Source organism: Prionailurus bengalensis, chromosome C1 (genome assembly GCF_016509475.1).
Source record: "Prionailurus bengalensis isolate Pbe53 chromosome C1, Fcat_Pben_1.1_paternal_pri, whole genome shotgun sequence".
NCBI lineage: Eukaryota > Metazoa > Chordata > Mammalia > Carnivora > Felidae > Prionailurus > Prionailurus bengalensis.
In genome coordinates this window covers 105276792-105295080 of record NC_057345.1, presented here as the reverse complement: position 1 = coordinate 105295080, position 18289 = coordinate 105276792, and the positions used below count along the sequence as shown (strand labels likewise).

Sequence of the window (18289 nt, the reverse complement as noted above, 5' to 3'; positions counted from 1 at the left end):
TCAGGGTCATTTTAAATGAGTTGGTCTACTACTGTCCTTTGAATCATTAATAAATGACATTGAAGGAAAAGAAAATCCCTCTGAGCCTTTAGTATGAGTAAGTCTTGGTCTTTACGTGAAGATAGTCTCATGTGAAGAATTGAGGAAGACAATGGTCTTTCATTCTATCGTGCTGCTAACAAAAATATTTTGGACAGTGAGTTCTCATCTATTTTCAAAACTTACCTGCTCTTATGAATTCCTTTGTATTTGCTTACATCTTCTTTGAATTAAGAGCTCACCTGGCTGAGTGTTAGAGTACTCATTCATTTTCTGAAGTTTTCCGGACATTACTAAGAACACAATTATCTGACATGAAGAATACTTGGTCGTGTTTAGTGACTGGGGATACAGACTTCCCATACTCCTCAGAATCCTGAAAATAGAATTCGAAAGTTAGACTTAATATTTGCTGCATCCTAGTTTCTTTGGTTGCCTAAAATAAATTCCTAGCTGTTTGGCACAAGGTGACCTCTCATTTTAACATTAAATTCCTTCTCTCTCACATCATCTTTGAAGTTTTTTGTAATATGCCAGTTCATTATGGAAATTAAGATGAAAAAAATTGTCTACACAAATTTCTCTTGATGTTAGCTGCCAGGTTGAGACTGAATTCCTTTCTACTGAATACCTGCTGTGTACTGGAATTTGGACAACATGCTCTAAGGAGATGCCAAGGACGTGTTACCCCAGTAAATAAACAGACAGTAGGAGAATCAGCCCCTTGGGAATTCATGTTCTGTGTTAAATGGGAAATAGTTATATATACATAAATACGTATATAGAAAAAATGTGAAAAACAAATAACAACTGCAAAGTAGTATGTATACCATCATACAGCATTTTAGAACCTAAAGGAAATTTACATATTGTCATCATTTTCTAGGTAGGGAAATGAGGTCCAGAAACTTTGACTTGTCCAAGGTAGTAGTTACCATTAACAACAAACATTTTATTGAGTATTTGCCCAATGAGAAGTTAGGCCTCGGTATAGAAAGAGTTCAAGTCAATCAAGAAAAATAATTGTTGTGAAGACTGAATATCTGCATAGAAAGATAAGTAGTAACACAAAGTCATGGGTGCTAAGTGTCAAGTGAGGAGTACTGTTATACAGAATAATATAGAAGGTTTTTTTTGTTTTTTTGTTTGTTTTGTTTTTTTTAAAGTAAGCTCTTTGCCCAGCCTGGGGCTTGAACGCACAACCCCCAGATCAAGAGTCACATGGTCTACCGACAGAGCTGGCCAGGTACTCCCTGGAATTATATAGAAGTTTAGAGTGAGTAGATAAGGGGAAATTTTACACTTAGGGTAACCTAGACCTTAGAGAAGAGAGAAAACGGTAATTTAGAGGGGAAGGCATTAGAGCAATGTGTATTTAGAAGGCATTTAAGGCATGGAACAGTGAACTGAGCCCACCTTGTCTTGAGGACAGAGCAAGTAGATGAACGAGATAAATAAAGTTGGAGAGTTAGGTAAATTGGAGAGGGCCTTAAATCTCAGGCAGGGAAATTTGGTTTGTACTTACAGTGAAAAATCCCCAAGCACAGAATTGTACGTGTAAATGAATATTTTAGGAAAATAGATTTCAGTTATGCAGTGTAAAATGGAAGAAGAGAGGCCAGGTAGAGACTGTTATAATAGTCCTGGGGAAAAGGAGTCTCTACAGGGGTGATGGTAATGGAGAGAGGGAAGAGATTCGAGTGATTTTGAAGAAAAAAAATAGACTTTGGTAACTGCTTTTATAGTAAGGGGAGATGATAGTGCATATGTTCTCAGTCTGGGTTATAGCAGTAGAGGAGCTGGGTTTGGTTGGTTTTTGATACATCTACTCTGCAAAGGGATACCTTGGTGGAAGCCTTTGGAGAGGACTGAGTCTGGCCCAGTATTCTCAGTACTGAATATGTAGTTTAAGTGACCGGTTTAAGTTTGCAGACTTCCTAAGTTAGTAGAACTTGGCTCAGAGCCCATTCTTTTGACTGTTGTTCAGTGCTCTTTCTACTATATCCTATTGCTTAAGAAGAGGTGGGTCAAGTGGTTAAAAATGAGGAGATGCCTGGGAAGTGAAATGGGAAGTCAAAGACCACATTATGATGAGGTTTAACCACAAGCCTTTTCAGTTCTGCATAGGTTTTCCTTCTCTTCAGACACTAAATGTGTACACTGTTGGGCTCATAATGCAACAGTGACCCGCATTCCTTAGAGCCATCTTCTGACATTCAATTCTTCGTAGTCAAGGAAAAAGATTCCTTCCAATTTTGGATTTAATTGTGTTGTACTCTCTGACCTCCCATTTTGAAGATGAAATGTCTTTTCCTTTGCGTGTAGATAGGATGCTCTGGTTATAGGCTGTAGGTGAGGTAGCCTCAAAGGCCCCATCAGTCTTTTTGGAGTAAAGGGAGGAGGAGAGTTTTGGACCCAAATCTTTTAAGCTTATTTACCCCTGTCAGCAATTAAGAACAATTTACTTACACAGGTCTTATTACCTAAAAAGGTCAGGAAATACTTTGAATCAATAGTGTTTTCGCTAATAGGAAGTTTTAGAGAACTGAATAGCCTTCTAAAAAATCCTTTATATTTGGTTTTTAAATACATAGTCTGGTATATTTAAGATGTGACTCAGTCTTGCTTCCTTTCCTTTCCTTTCCCTTCCCTTTTCCTGTTCTGCCAGGCTTTTATCTGCCTGGTAACCGATACCTGAAGACTCACAATAGCATTTTCTGGATCAGCTAACATTTATTATGTACCTACTACAAAGGTCTATTATTTATTTGTTTATTACTATTATTTTTTAAAAGTTTTTATTTACTTATTTTTGAGAGAGAAAGAGAGGGGGGAGAGAGGGGAGTGAGTGCACAAGCGGGGTAGAGGCAGAGAGAAATGGTAACAAAAGATCTGAAGCAGGCTCTGTGCACACAGCAGAGAGCCCGATGTGGGGCTCGAACTCACGAACCATGAGATCATGACCTGAACTGAAGGCAGACGCTTAAACGACTGAGCCACCCAGGCGTCCCACAAGGGTCTATTATTTAATTTCATCTGCCAAGATGAAATATTCCTGGATCTTATGACTAGGGCCCTAGTAATAAACATTTTCCAGTGCTTGGCTTCTACAGTTCTTACCCCACATATTTATTTATTTGGGGGGTGGAGGGGCAGTGAGAGGGGGAGAGAGAGAATCCCAAGTAGGCTCTGCATGGCCAGTGTGAAGCCGGATGCGACCCTAACTCACAAACTGAAAGATCATGACCTGAGCTGAAATTGAGTCGGACGCTCAACCAACTGAGCCACCCAGGCACCCCGATTCTTACCTATTTTATTTAGTCTTTGCCATGGCTCATCTGTTATAACTTCTGACCTGGCAGGGAAGTGAAGGGAAGAAAATTTTACTATTTAATAGTGAGACCCTACTGTGAGTTATGCTAAGTACTTTATATATCACCTCACTTAATACTCATAACAGTTCCATAAGATAGATATTTTATGCCTATTTACAGATTAATTCATCTAAAATACTTATTTTGTTTATATATTTATTATGGTGTTAATAAAATATTTATTAATTCAGCCAAGATATTCAGGTACTGTTTAAGGTGCTGAGGATAGCACAGTGACTATCAGATGAGGTCCCTGCTAAGGCACAGAGAAGTTAAATAACTTGCCCAAGGTGACATAGCACAAAAGTGACAGAGCTAAGCTTTATGTATAGATCTGGTGGATTCCAAAGGGAATGTATGTAACCACTATAACATGCTACCATTTACATATATTGCATGTTCTCTGTGATTACTTAAGTTATAAAGATAGGTGGGACTTCTAGTATTTCTTTGTTTAAAAAGATTCTCCACGAATCCAAGAAAGAAATCTATCTTAGTGCCAACAAGCACACCTGCCCAATGATGCTTTTCCTCTCTTCCCCTCCCCCCTTCCTACTCCCTCTCCACCCACTCATACCTGGGTATAAACTGGACAGTGCCACCTGCTTTGGAATTTGGATGTGTTTGTGTTTTTGAGGACTGGGAGAGTTTTGTTTGTTTCTTTGGCTTCCTGAATGTTCCTTGCCCACTTGCAAGTGCTTTCTTGTAACATGATGGTGAGTAATATGTTGTTAATGTTGTAATGTGGTCATACCAGTTGGAATATTTTTTTTTCTTTTTCCCCCAGTTCTCTCTGTTGAGTATGTGAGTAGGGACTCTTGGGTCAAACTTTGGCAGTTCATTCAAATAGAGAAGGCTTTCTATATTTGGAGGACTAGAAAGTAGTCTCGAGGTTGGGAAGACTATTAAAATCCAGTGTCTTCTGCCCAGGTGAAATTCAGTTTTGTTAGCATTCTAGGTTTATTCTTTAGCTAGTGTGATCCAAGAGAATACTTGTTTTAGATCATGACCATTATCACCAGGTGCCATATCTAGGCTAGATGGTTTTTGTTCTGGAGTTAGGAGCTTAAAAACAGGCACACAGGTTTTGTGGTAAGCATTACCTAGTAGGTCAGAAGCATTAAAAAATGATTAGGTCTGTGAGAGTGAGAAGCGGTGTTCCAGTTGAGTTCTAGGGATTAATTAGATAGGGTGAAGGGGGCTAGTGTTAGAAGTGGTTTTGGGGACCCAAGTCAATGATGAGTTGGGATTTACGAATATCTGTGCAGGACACATAAGGTCAGTGAGATGATTTATGTGGATGTGACTAACCTAGTGCTTGGTCCTTGATTGGTGCACAGTAAATATTTGTTAAATCTTTAAAGGTACTTGAATGGTGAGTGTTGTCAGTTTGTCTTTCTGCAGCAGCTTTCTCATCAGTAACTATTCCTTCTTTAGAAAAATATTTATTGATCCTTTAACTGTGAGTAAAACATTGGGAAAGGGATTGGGGTATTGTAGATTTATATCAGATTCTTGCTGAAACTGCAGTCTTAGCATGTACAAATTGAATCAATCAGGCCTAGCATTTAAGGGCATAATTTAAGGGGAAATTTGTGATTTTGCTTTGCTAGAGTCAATCCTATGCTTTCTTGATAGAAATAGCTTCTTGATCCTGTGATAGAGTTGAAACTGCTTGCTTTTCAATTCCAGTTAAACTGGGTTCGATTTTTCCTGTTTGAGATAGTTGCCTATGATGTTTCCTTTTATTCTCCCTATTTTTTTCAGTGAATGAAGTAATACATTTGAAAGTATTTTGTGAACTGCAAAGCTAGCAGTTGCTATCACCACCACCACTACCAATAATAATGCTAAAAATATTAATGGGATAGGACTCATTTTAACAAGGGTTGATTTCCTGGATTAATTTTGAGGAGAAAAACTCAGGACCATGGGATATTTGCTAAATGACTTATGTACTGATTCATACTATTTGTACTTTTTGTGGAAGAGAGAAGGAAAAGCAGAGACCTGTTACTCTGAAAACTTAGCATGGGGCTATGTCATCATGAAGGGTTGCCTATACTACTTAGACATACTCTATTGTGGCAAGAAAGGTAAATAGGATTTGTCATATGTTTGACTTCAGAGGCTTCTCGTACATTCTACTGAAGTATCTATCTACGTAGGAAACAATTCATCCTAGTCTGTTGGTAAGATCAACCACATTCCGTTATGGATCCTATACTGATAAAATGTCTCTGCCCAGGACAGTATGGCCTCCCAAAGTGGTAAGATTAAGGAAACAGTACCTTTGACCAAATTATCTGGCTAGTTGTTACCATCAAAAGCCTTTACAGTCAACTTCTGATGATTGTCTTTCTTGGAGAAGAACATGTGATTTTAATTCAGAAGAGCAAGTTGTTTAGTAAATTTGAAAGACGCTTACTTTACAAGTTTACATCTTTTTCTGTTTCTGGTGCCTAGAACTCAGTAAATCTTTGAATAAAGGAAGTTAGCTGATACCTATCTTGGGGTTTTCTCTGGAACCAGCCCATCAGATGAATGTCTAGGCTGTTGGCTTATTGGTTTATGCATCCCCTTCACTTAGCAGACTGCCTGGCACAGAATGGGTCCTTGCTAAGTGCTTATTGAGTGATTGAGTCAGGAGGTTAAGGTTTTCATTACGGGAGAATTGCACTGACCTGGTGCTGTTGTGCTGATGGTGGCCCTTCCAAAGAGGAGGAAGAAATGTAGCTTTCCTACAGGTCAACATGAATCAAAGTGAATGTGAGGAAAGTGATTGCTCGGATGCTTGCAGGCATTTTACTTTTTCGGACAAGGAGAAGTAATGTGTTAAAAGTTGATGCTTTATTTCTCTCTTGGTTTTTATTTTATGTTTTATTCTGTTCAAAATTAGTTATTGCTGTGATTTCATAACAGCATAAGAGTACTATGTTATAGCTTCAAACTGTCCATAGAAAAGAAAAAGAAAATCTATCTCTTTGTCAACACTTAGTTTTATCCTACCTTGTTCCTACAGAATTTCAGGCCTCAGGGATGTAGTGATAGAAGAATATTTTCAAATCCAGTTTATATCTCTAGTGGTGATGAACAAAACAAAAACGATGATTTGATTTTAGCATGCCTTCCTGATTGTCTAATGTAGATGATTGTCATTAATATGGCTTGCTTAAGTGATTAAATTTCCTAATTATATATCTTTTTCTTTGGTATACATCTGTAGAAGTGAGAGATTTAGCTGGGTGGCAGGAAGAAAGGACGTTTTCATAGATAAATCCACAAAGGGTCACATGGAAAATCGAAAGTCATCGGTATATGTAAAGTCAGGTAAAGATTACTAGTATAGGAATCAACGGATTTATAGTCCATACACAGCATTAGTTAGCTCTGTGACTTTGGGCAAGTCACTTAATCTCACTCACCTGGTTCTTATACCTTCGTCTGTAATTTGAGGGTTTGGAATGAAGTGATCTCTGATGTCCTGGTTTTAAAGTCATAATTCCAAAGTGCCAAACAAGGAAAGCAAACTGACTTTCTGCACCTCACCACCAGGCTTATTCCACATAAACCCCAAATGTGAAGGGTTAATTATGTAAAAATAGAAGTGTATAGTCTACATTCCTAAATAGACTAGAATTGTCAGATTGTATTATATGCTCATAACTAATTTTATGTGCTTAAATATAAGAGGCTTGGTTGCTTTTAAAAGAAAAATTATGGGGCGCCTGGGTGGCTCAGTCGGTTAAGCATTCGACTTTGGCTCAGGTCATGATCTCTTGGATCGTGAGATCGAGCCACGTGTCGGGCTCTGTACTGACAGCTGCGAGCCTGTAGCTGCTTTGGATTCTGTGTCCAGAGACAGATTCTCTCTCTCTGTCCCTCTTCCGCTTGAGCTCTGTCTCTGTCTCTCTCTCAAAAATAAAACATTTAAAAAAATTAAAAAAAAATTATTACTACAAAAGGCACAACATACACAAATGAAAGAGACCCAAATAATGCTCAGGATATCTTGGGTTGGAGTTTCTGCTTCTTAATGTTTATTTATTTACTTTTGAGAGAGAAAGAAAGAGAGCATAGGTCAGGGAGGGACAGAGAGAGAGAGAGGGAGACACGGAATCCAAAGCAGGCTCCAGACTCTGAGCAGTCAGCTCAGAGCCCGATGCATAGGCCTTGAATTCACAAACTGTGAGATCATGACCTGAGCCGAAGTCGGGTGCTTCACCGACTGAGCCACCCAGGTGCCCCTGGAGTTTCTGCTTCTTAATTCCAACCCAGAAATAGAAATATGTGTGTATTGGTAGAGTTCGTGGGGAAGTGGGGAGGATGGTGGTGGCCAGTAGTGTGGATGAACGTGGGTAGTATTTTAAAAAAAATTTTTTTTTAATGCTTATTTATTTTTGAAAGAGAAAGAGAGCACAAGCAGGGGAGAGGCAGAGAGAGAGAGGGAGACACAGAATCTGAAGCAGGCTCCAGGCTCTAGGCTCTGAGCTGTCAGCATAGGGACACGGGACTCCAATCCCACCAACCATGAGTTCATGACCTGAGCCAAAAGGGGATGATTAACCAGCTGAGCCACCCAGGTGTCTCAGATAGTATTTTTAATAGCAGAATATTAAAGAATTCTTTAGTCTGTGGAGTTTACATGGCTAGACTGATTTGATTTTGCCATAATCCCCTGGAGAACTGATATGAACCCTGTATTCAAATTCAGAATACCTAGGTCCAAGCTCCTTGCTATCTGGGTATCATTTAAGCTTTGTAAGCTTCTCTGTGTGTATGTATTTTCCATCAGAGAAGAGGGGATTAAAAATCTCAAAGAGTATTTAATTTTTAAAATTTGTATTAAATGAGGCCATATTTGTGAAAGTGCTTTAAAAACAAATCACAGCAAGCTATATTCAGCCATAATATGTTTGTTCATATAGACCTTGATTATATGTGTCTGTGGGGTGAATGATGACATTTGGAACCAGTAAATAATTCACAAGCCTGTTTTAGATATAGATTAGTTCTCAGTCATCCATACACATGGACTAGCATGAATAATTTAGAACTACAAATATTTGTTGGTCATCTACTATGAGCCAAGAAATTTTTTAGGCCTGGTTAGAATGTTTGTTTTCAAAGTTTATCATTTTGAGAGAGACAGTGCATGAGCATGCATGGGGGAGGGGCAGAGAAAGAGGGAGGGAGAGATCACTCTTACACATACCAATTTGAGAAACTTCCCTAACCCATCCAGGTAAACCAGTTGTTCTTATACCTCTTCCTACCCCACTGGGCACAAATAACATGTTTAGGTTTCTTCCCGCAGTCTGGAGTGCCCTGAAGGTAGGGCTGTAGCTTCACTTGTATCTCCAGAAGCCCTAGGGCGGTGCCTGGTACATGGCAGACCCAGCTTGGTAACTTTTGATTGAATGACTTACCGATAGTCAAATTGAGAGATAAGATGTATCAGGAAGTAATGTTACAGGGCAGTATTTGATAACAGCAAGTGCCAGTGAATGTTGCACATACTGGGCCTACAGGAATTCAATGAGGTCTAGGTATGGCTGGGACAGGTAGAGAACTTTAAACATAATGATAGTAATAAAAAGTATCTTCCTTTGAATGGAGTTATATAATTTTGTAAAAGATAAATTTCTTTTTTAATTGTTTGGGGCTTTTAAAAACTTAGTAGTTGTGTGCTGAAGGAAGTTAATTTATCAGAAGTTTACAAAATGAGTAAATTTCCTGCGGATAACTAATTATAGATACTCAGTAATTAAAATTTTTTTTCCTTCTGCTATTTCTCTCCTTGAATAGATGTTCTGTAATTGATGGCAAAATGACCAATACTTAGGAATCAAGAAGGGGAGAGAAGATTGTCAGCTACTAAATGTTTGTGGGTTGATCCTAGAGAAAGAATGTGTTTTATTATGATGCCAGCCTCTGTTGATTTGTAGTATTTATTTTTTCTCTCATGTCAAAAGTTTAGTAATCAGAATCTTTAAGGGCTTAAGTAGAACTTTTATTTTTTACAGACTATTCTTTTAAAAGTTGAATTTAATGAGACTCAAACCTTGAACTATCGTTGACCCTAGCTGAAAGGGAAAAGAAAAAATTCGTTGTGTGTGGTAAATAGAAATACTGGTCTGGATCTAAGAAAATAAACATTATCATGATTTCTGTTTCTATTCAAGTTTCTGTTGTTGTGCCAATTTTATGACTCTCTCTGCCCTTATTTTTCTAAAGGTCACTTCCATTGTACAAGTCTTCCGAATTATTAAATTTCCCAAATAACTGTAATCCAAAGAGCCTTTTATCAGTAGCACTAAAAAGAGAAATGCGAGTTCATAAGGAGTTCTCTGTGAGCTTCTCCCTGATCTCTGTATTAGCATTTGGCTGTTAATAAATTTGTCTCTTAGAGATTCATTTCTGCTATTTGTGGGCCTGATTTAAAAAGCTAGAAACTTTTTTTTTTAAGTAGGCTTCATGCCCAGCACAGAGCCCAGTGTGGGGCTTGAACTCACAACCCTGAGATCAAGACCTGAGCTGAGATCAAGACATGGACACTTAACTGACTGAGCCACCGAGGTGCCCCCAAAATCTAGAAACTTTTTAAAAAATAGTTAAATCTTGTTCTTGTTCTGCATGTACCACTGATAGTGATAAAGCCACAGGACCAATTCTTGAGTCCTTACTGGGCTGTATCCACACAATAGCATATGGTAGACCAATACATTGTTTGGGAATGGTAAATTATATGATAGAGTTTTTTTGGGTTGAGTTTTTTCTCTTAAGTTTGATTTAGGGAGAGAAAGTGGATTTTCCTTGGGTATACACTATAGTGGTGGTAGAAAACAATCTAGAATTGTGCAGGGTGAGTAGGAGGAGATGTAAACACTTGTTTTTGTCCCCCCAAAATAGACAACATGCATGAAATTAAGAGAATATTCTAAAATCTTTGAATCTGGAATGAATAGAGTAGTAAGGGGGAAAGGTGGGGAGGAAGGACTGGTAGATTAAAGACATTAGGGTTTCAGTAAATATGTGTGAATTTGCTATTCCTGGAAATTTGGGAATAAATGAGCTATTCAGCTGTGTCTATATGTCCGGGAGAGTACAGATAGTTTTCTTTTGCCGTTATTTTTGAGGGACCGTCTGGTAGAAGGTACAACCAAAGGAGGCCCTTTGTGAGTTTTCTTTGAGGCTCAAGGAGTTGAAAGACACTGGAATGGGAATGATAGACTGGGTCCTGTGTGCGTGTGTTGACTGTGCCTTGGAAATAAATGGCTGGGAGACCGGAAGGTTTGTTAAGGAGGAGTGGTGAGAGCTTTTGGAGGAAAGATACCACGGGCTGTATTGGGTAACAGTGGAGTGAGGCAGAGTATGTGGGGGGAGTTAGGCAGAAGAAAGGCAGCTGACCTTTTTTGAGGACTTACTGTGTGTGTTAGGCACTGCCTTAACGTATCTTCGGTTATTTAATCCTACCAAGAGGTCTGAAATGCAGATATTTTCTCTGTTTTATACATAAAGAAATGGAGACACAAAATGGTTGTATTACTTACCCATGATAACATAGCCCTTAATAGTAGACTGGGATTTGAACCTAGATCTGCCTGAATCCAGAACCATTTCTCTCTCTCAGTGTGGTGTTGAAAAGAATTGAAATAGGGCAGGTGGACGGCACGTGTTTTTTCAGTCCTCCGCGCTGGATGGGGTGTGCTGTAGTGCCAGGTCCGGTCTTGGGGGTCATATAGGCTGGGTTCATGAAAATCCTGGTCCTGCCGCTTCTTACCTCTGTAATCTTGAGTGGATTCCCTAACCTTTGTGAGCTTTGGCAACTTCATCCATGAGGTAGGGTTAATGATACAAACAAACCCCTTCGTGTTGCTTGGATGTTAAAGTGAAATAATGTCTGAAGCTTTAATGCATGTTACTTCCTGTCACTTCTTTTTTTCCTTTTAGAGCCATCTTATCGTCTCTGGGTTGTAACATAGGTCTACACAGGTCTCTTTCGTATGGAATTTGGTCATGTTCTCTTTTTTCTAAGAAGGTTATATTTTGTTTCTTTCACTTGGAACGATCCATATTAATTAAAAACAATCTGCCAACAGAGTCTTTCCTTTTTCCCTCCCACCTAATCAAGAATTGTGTGAAATTTCTAAGGCTTTTTGTCCCTCCTCTTTCTCCCTGTCTGGATTCCTTGGGACTGACATCATAGACATGGAGGAGTCTCTGACCTTTGAAAATTCTTGACAGCCTTAAGTGTTGTGGTTTTCCAGTGAGTTTTGGGAGGAGTTGGAGGGGACTCAGACACAGCTGTAGTGCATCACTGGAACCGGGAGAGGATATAATGTGAGAACGTGGACGCTTTGGGGGAATGTGGCAGACGAGAAAATGTAGGGTCAGTAGTTTCTCAGACATTTTAACATAGCTCTGTTATCTATAATCGGTATTTAATTTTGGGTCATTTTTCTCTGTTACTAAGTAGTTGGGCCCTCAGACCATGCAGACAGAATGTAATATTAGTCTGAGTTAAACAGTGTTTAAGGAAGAGAAATTTGTTGCAAATAAGATCATATAACAAGCACATGTCTTTACAATGACCACTGTTTAAGATTTACCTGTTTACAACACTGATTATCTGATTATCATCCATTCTAGTGTGTGTGTGTGTGTGTGTGTGTGTGTGTGTGTGTGTGGTGGAAACAAATGTGTAAATAAATACAAGTACTCTGGTGTGATAAATAATATAATAGTGGTAGAGTACCAGGTGCAGCAGCAAGGAGGGAGTGGGCAACTTAAGTTGGGAAGCCAGAGAATGTTTTGAAAATAAGGTAGTACTGAGTTAGTCTTATAGAAGAGATAAGAATTCACCTGCTAGGCCATAAGTCATTCCAGGCAGAGGGGACAACATAGGCAAAGGAACTGAAATGTGAGCACATGGTGTACTTGGGGAACTACCAGCACAGAAAGGGGAATGGTGGCAGGTGAATAAGGCAGGAGGGTCAGGGAGAGCCAGATTGTGAAGGAATCTTAAGTTTTAGTCATTGAAGAAGTTAGAGCAGTGAGATATAATACATATCCACATTTTAGATTGACCAGCCTCCATAAGCAAGCAATGACTGGAGAGAGGAGGAGGGAGAAATTAGGAAGCTTTTCATAACCTGCACTCCAGGAAAATCTGAGAGAGAATAAGAGTTGTAGCTTATGGAAAGTGTGGGATGGATCGGAGAAATTTTAAAGGGAAAATGAGTAGCACTTCATAATGGACTATTTGTGAGTGAGGATAAAGTAAGAGAGAAGTCCAGGGTGGCTCCCAGGCTTTTGTGATTGGATGATGGGGGGAGGGGCGATGGTACCATTTGCTAGAATAGGCGTACTGGAAGAGGAGTACTTTGGAAGGGGGAAGGACAGAGATGAGAGAATGAGATTTTTTTTTTTTATTTAAAAAATAAATAAATTTTTTATTAAAAAAAATTTTTTTTAATCTTTATTTTTGAGAGAGAGAGAGAGACAGAATATGAGCAGGGGAGGAGCAGAGAGGGAGACACAGAATCCAAAGCGGGCTCCGGGCTCTGAGCTGTCAGCACTGAGCCCGACGCAGGGCTCAAACTCAGGAACCGTGAGATCATGACCTGAGCCGAAGTTGGACGCTCAACCGACTGAGCCACACAGGAGGCCTCTGAGATCATGTTTTTATGTGCTGTGTTTGAAGGGCATGTAGGAGGTGAGGTGGAGAGTTTGGGGCTGTGAATACGTTTAAGGTCATCAGCATCGAGTGCTGAGGGGCATGAATAATGTTTCTGGTGGAGGTGATATAAAATGAGATGAAGGCCAGAGGTAGAGCCTTGGGTGCACTCACCCTTGGTGCAGGCACAGGAAGAGGAGTCCTCGAAGGTGACAAGACACAGAGCCAGAGAGGCAGGAAGAGTGACCAGCGTCAAGTGCTACAAAGAGAGAACACTTCAGATAAGCAGTAAGGGTGATTGTGATGACCTTACTGTAAGTTAGTGCCACTCACTCTCCTTCAGTAGAAGCACATTTTGGCAGGATGAGCACTGCACCTAAGGTGAGGAAGTGGCATCAGTGGATGTTGTCGCTCTTAAGGAGTTTTGCAGGATGGAGGAGAAGAGCAACCGGCAGGTGGGGACAGGGGAGGAAACACGAAGGAATCCCTCTCGCCTTGCTTAATAATTTTTTTCTGTGAAGTCAGAGGCAAGATCACATGTCAGGGGTAAGGGAGGTGATGAGGATTGGGTAGGAGAATGGTGGAGGTGTGGGTCAGTAGCCAAGAAGATGGGTTGACTTGTACCAAAGTCAAGCGGAGACAGCAGTGTTTCATTGAAAGTAATGAGACTGGATACCATTAATTTGTAGTTGGGTTGCCCTGCGTGGTTATGTGATCTCGTCTTGCTTAGGAACCTCAGATAGCAGAGAAGTTGAATGGGAGAGCCATCCATATGGGGCCAGTGAACTAGACGGACAGCAGAACTAGGCTTTTACAGGAAAATAAGTGATTGGTCTTTGGGTTCATATTCAATTAGGCAAGAAGGGACAAAGTAGCATCTATCCATTTTTCTTCATCGCCACTGCTGTCATCCTAATCCAGCTCACCATCACGTCTTTGCAATAATTTCCCAACCAGTTTCCTTAAATCCGTGTGTTCCTTCCACATTCTTCTTCTCACTACAACCAGGGAGATCTTTTGATATTTCAAATCTGATCATGCCCAGTCCCTACTTCCAACCCTTCAATGGCTTCTCGTTACTTTTAAGATAAAATCTCAATCTTTAACAGGGTCCACTAGGCCTCTCCTAATTCTCATTTTGTACCATTCTCACCTGTGTGTTTCTTCCTACCACAGAACGTTGAGCCAGGTTTCCTCTGCTTGGGGTATTCTTTCTTTCCCAGCTTGTCTCCAATTTCTACTCATTCTTTGGTCCTTAGATGTAATAGCACTTCCTTGGGAAAGCTTTTTCTGACTCCCTGTAAGAGATAATACCCATTTCCTGGGCATTTCTTTATTATAATCTTCTATGAAATTTTGTGGGGTTTTTCTTTCCCCTCCAGACTAGAATCTTTGTGAGGATAAAGATTGTATCTATCTAGTTCATTGTTGTGTCTCTAATCCTGACCATAGCGTACCTAACACATAGTAGGCACTCCATGATTTTTGTTGAATTAGTGAATAAGGTGAATAAGGAATTGGATGTCTTAGTCTGAGGTGAGGATATCTTGAATTAAGAGAGCAGGTTTAGTAGTGGAGAGGGAAGGCTGGAAGCAAGATGAGGTTGTAGCCAAAGTAAGGTGTTGGAAGTTGAAAGTACAGAGGTGCAGTAATTTTAGGAGATGGCAGGGTCCAGGACTGGGGCGTTGGAGTGGAGATGGAGGTCTTTGCATTTGATGAGATTATGAAACTCTCTGGCACAAACGTTGGATGGATTGTGCAGGTGGGTGTCAAAATTGCTGAGGAAAACGGTAGGATTTAAAGTGAGAGCAATATAAGGCAGGAGTCTAGGTCTTTAATAAATATGAGCGAGAGGCTCAGCCCTTTCTTAGAATTCAGTGGGTAAGAATCAGGGTCGTTTGGGGTTCAGTAATGCCACAGTGCCTTGGGAGGCAGTGTGGTGCAGTAGAGAGAGCGTGTGTCCAAAATATCTGGGTTCAGACTTTGGGCAACCACCTGACTTTTTAAGCCTTATATTTGTTTATTTGTAAACAACCCCTTTTTCTGTGAAGAAATGCTTTCTCTAATCCTTTTCTATGAAAATGCCATCATTCTTGGGAATAGATTTTATTGTTCCAGAGAAGAGAACAAAGGCCATTATGTGAAAGTTACAGAGGGAGGTGGGCTGGTGATTTAGTTTAGAAAAGCATTTTCTCACAATTAGAGTTGTCCAACAATAAGATGGACATGTGGCAAAGGAATGAGTTCTCCATCAAAGCTTGTATCGATGTGGAGGCGGGCTGATTTCTCTGTCAGAGATGTGATAGAAGGGTTCCTGCATGGGGGCAGACACTGGATTACGTAATCACTAGTCTTGTCCACTTGGAGGATTGGCGGGTTTTGATCCCAGTTGAGATTTGTCTATACATGATTCAGTCAACAGATGTTTGAGTGCCTCCTCTGCTTTGCGTGAAAGTTTGGAAGCCAGTGTTTTCTTTTTTTCGTTTCTGTGTGCTGAGACAGAGCCCAGGACTGTGTGTCTTAGTCTGTGTTGTGGATATTTCCCATTTGGAATTTGAGAAGCGCAAGTCCGGTGTTGCTGGTGATGTAACAAAAGCTACTGTCCTCACCTGGTGGGTGGGGTTAGGGTGGAGTCTGTGGCCACACCTGGTGGCATCAAGTACAATAATGTGCTGCCAAGAAGTTTGGTTTAGTGATTTGAATTTTTTAGCAAGTAATTCTAGATAACCGTTGGATCTCTACATTACTTTCCAAAACTAATTTTTGAAAAGAATGACCTACTATGTTGGCAAATGAGATCTGTAATGCCATGGCATGGCATTGATGGTTTTCACTGGTTTCTTAGTCACAGGAGCCTGTGTCTGGCTGGGTGGGAAATTGCCTACACGTGTGTGGCTTAATCAACTCTTGTCTCTTATTGCTGACTGCCATTTGTGTGTTTATTGTACATCTCCCACATTCTTTCAGAAAGTTATTAGAGTGGCTTTCCTAAGTTCCTTTGCATATTTTTTTTTTTAAGAGAGAAAATTGAAATTCATTTTGCTGCTCTGCTCTTGGTTTAGCATTAGTCATGCTTTTAAGTTATTTGGGCTGCACCCATCTCCTGTGACCTTTGAGACAAGGACTAAAATGGTCTTGGAGAAGAAATTCTTCTCTGTATCAGGGGAGGGGGAAGCCACTCATTCATTTATGAATTCTGAAGGGATTTAACTCAAGTATAAATTGTAAGAAACTAATTATAACAGTTTGAATTTGAGGTATGTTGGGCCAAAAGTTCCTTATGCATTGGCAGCCTTTTCTCACAATTGTGATACTGAAGTGGAAGGAAATTAGACATTGATAATATGTAGACCGAAAGAGAATGTCAGGATCATGTCAGGCTGTAGTGAACTGAAGTTCATTTTTTTTAACCCTGGAAAGGATCTTAGAGGTCATCAAATGCAAGTCTAGGATATACAAGAGGCAACTGAAACCCTGTAAGTAATTTGACCAAAGCCACCCAGCTAACATACACAGGTGTAGGTCAAAATCATACGATCCGAGGGTGGTGGAAGTAGTAACAGAAAGGAGAGTTTCTGAAACTTGGGAAGATGGATTAGGACCATCTAGAAATAGAGGGATTATATGAAGCATGAAGGACCCTGGAATTTCTTATCTGCTAACTTAAGCCAAAAATTGATTGGTTTGGTGGTGGCTGGTGTGGAGGTTCACTGAGTCATTTAATCATTTACTCATCAGGCATTTATTGACTGCCTACAATATTGTAGGTGCTGTGCTAAGTGTTGGGGCTACAAATATGAATAAAACACGCCCCTGCACTCATGGATCTCTTGTACTACTGGAATCGTACAAGAGAGAATACTTTGTATTTTGCCCTCTCTCTCAAAAAATTCGGTGTCACCAAGTTAGTGACCTACTTGGCTTTATGACCCACAAATCATCGCTGTTTATTTGCCTTAATATTTCTAAGGAATGCAGAAAATCAGGATCTGATCATAACACCGAACAAGCTGTGTCCTGGGGTAAGGGGCGTTTGAAGAAAAAGTATCTGAGTCACCCTTAGACTTCAGGTTGTTTAGGAGAAGATGTTTCTGAAGAGAGTCACCCGAGTCACGTTTTACCTTTGAGAATTCTACTTTTGGCCTTCCCCAAAAAAGCAAGGGATTGGTGGGTGTGGTAGGACAGGTGTGTTACAGTTACTGTAGGAACAAGCCGTCTTCTCCAGAGAACTAAACCTGTCTACTGTGGCCAAATTTGGTTAGAGATTGTTCTTCACTTTGTTATTGCTTCCGCAGCTGGGACTGCCAACTTCAGAGGAATGTGGATTGGTGCCAGGCTATCAGGTCAGGGACATAATTTCTGCCAAAGTCAAGTCTGAAAGAGGAGATCTTTTTCAGGTGAACTTATTTGGTTCATTTGTCCTGGGTGGAGAAAGGCATGTTTCCTGGGTTCATGAAGTCAATGGACAAAAATGAACTCTGTGTACCTTTGGGATCTCTACTCTGCTTTGTGTAATAGCTTATTGTTTCATTTTGAGTAGTTTTAGCTGTCAGTTTGCTCCTTCCATGTCCACAGCCAGGCTCAGAACACTAGTCAGCTCTAAAGTTATTCAGTGTATAGTATTCATTCAGCAAATATTTACTGAGGGCCTGTATGCCAGGCACCGTGCCAAGTGATACATGATGAGGATACATTAGTGAACAAGACACACAAGCACTCAGCTTTTAAGAAACTTAAATATTAGAGGAGGAGACTAGACAGCAATGAATTAAAATAATTTCAGGGTATAGCAAATGCCAGGAAGGAAATAAACAAGGTGGGGAGTTCTTCAGGGTGGGTAGTCTGCTGTTTCCTTCTATTAGTTTGGGTAAGCAAACTGATGGAGGGAAATGGAATACTCTAGAAAGACAGAAGAAAAGCATTGAGAGTGACATTAAGTTTTGTGATTAATTTAGTAGTTAAGAAATTAATGGGGAGGGGCGCCTGGGTGGCGCAGTCGGTTAAGCGTCCGACTTCAGCCAGGTCACGATCTCGCGGTCCGGGAGTTCGAGCCCCGCGTCGGGCTCTGGGCTGATGGCTCAGAGCCTGGAGCCTGTTTCCGATTCTGTGTCTCCCTCTCTCTCTGCCCCTCCCCCGTTCATGCTCTGTCTCTCTCTGTCCCAAAAATAAATAAACGTTGAAAAAAAAAATTAAAAAA

General features: G+C 40.2%; 1 protein-coding gene across 1 annotated transcript in view; it reads left to right on the top strand.

The window, feature by feature from the left end:
- Window positions 1–18289, top strand: part of OTUD7B (OTU deubiquitinase 7B) — a 55220-nt gene that overhangs the window by 12066 nt on the left and 24865 nt on the right. The window lies entirely within an intron of this gene.